Consider the following 1,587-nt stretch of genomic DNA (forward strand, 5'->3'; position numbering starts at 1 on the left):
ATTATGCTCCATTTTAAGACCTTTCAGCTACAAAATTAAAATTGTGGGAATCAAGTGAATAAAATTTTGAGGCATCCTTTGCTAAACTTTTATTTTTTTAGTTTTTGGTTTTTTAAAATTTGTTTTTGTTTTTGTTTTAAGTTTTCGAAAAACAAAGGTTTTGTAATCGCAATTACTTCATATGACATATGAATACGATTCATATAAAATAATCTTTTACATAAGTAATAACATGTTTATTATAGGTTAATTTACATAAATATAACAAAATAAGAAAAGCCCATGACGCCATTTTTTCATAAATTCCATATATGTCGTTGTGATTTGTATCTTATTTACGATTTATTAATATCAGCTCATCTTGGTGCAATGAAAGCTTGAGATCGAATAACTGAAGGCAAAAGTCTTTACGATTTATATCTTATGGCATCTCGGGACAATATATTCTCGAGATTGAATAAAATAAAGGTAGAATTCTTTCATCTGAACCATCTCGGTGCCACTAAGGTCTAAGATCCATTAACTAAAGGAAGAATTTTTTTTATCTTGAGGCATCTCGGTGGAGGGATGAGAGCTCTATGCAGTGGAAAATTTAACAAAAATCATTAGTCAATTTAATTAGAATCTAAAAATACTAGTACATTGGCAAATAAATACAGAGACTAAATTACTCTAAGGCGTCTAAGCATGCTTCTAAAAAAATACAGAGAATAAATAAAGGAAACTTATGTTCGTTGACGATTTTGTATCTGACAATCACCAATTTTAGGCACTACCACTTGGAGACCTCTTCATTCTCTAGACTAAGATTTTGGTTTGTGGGAACAAAAATTAGATAAGGATAATTTTTACAGAGCGAGAATTTTCTTCCGGAGAGAATTGCAGTACATCAAAAATCCAAAAGCACTTATGTATATTTGTCGTACATATAACTGTTTCTTCTAAAGAAGAGCGAAGTTAAAGAGAATATAGAAACGTAGGAAAACCAACCACGTTACTTATAAATTTAACAAATTAAATTAATATTAATATTAAATTAATTAGTTGATTAAATTAAATTAATAATTAATTAGATCATATTTAATTAATATTTCATTTAAATCATACGTAAATGAATATCTCTCACATAATCTATAGTTTTAATTTAATTAAATCAAATTCAACTAATCTATTAATTAGTTCTCCAATTAATTAATTATTTATATTTAATTTAGTCCAAGTTTAAATCATATTCAAATATAAATCTCTCATAATTTATAGTTTTAATGTGTATCATATACACATTAAATTTTAACCTATAGTTTTAATATGAATCTAATTCACATTATTGAACTCATTCAAATATTTTATTCTTTCATAAATTAATTTTGAATCATATCCAAAATTAAATTTATATAATAAAGTTTAATTAAGATATAAATTTTATATTATAATCTATCACTATACATTATATTAATTCCCAAAGTAAATTTGAACATTTCAAATTACAATTAATACAAACAAAACTCATTACCCTTTACGAGCTAAAAAAGGGACCTGATGGATCTACAGATCAGAAGCTACAACGATATGAGATTAATTGGCTAA

Source organism: Cucumis melo, chromosome 6 (assembly GCF_025177605.1).
Source record: "Cucumis melo cultivar AY chromosome 6, USDA_Cmelo_AY_1.0, whole genome shotgun sequence".
In the NCBI taxonomy this organism is placed as follows: Eukaryota; Viridiplantae; Streptophyta; class Magnoliopsida; order Cucurbitales; family Cucurbitaceae; genus Cucumis; species Cucumis melo.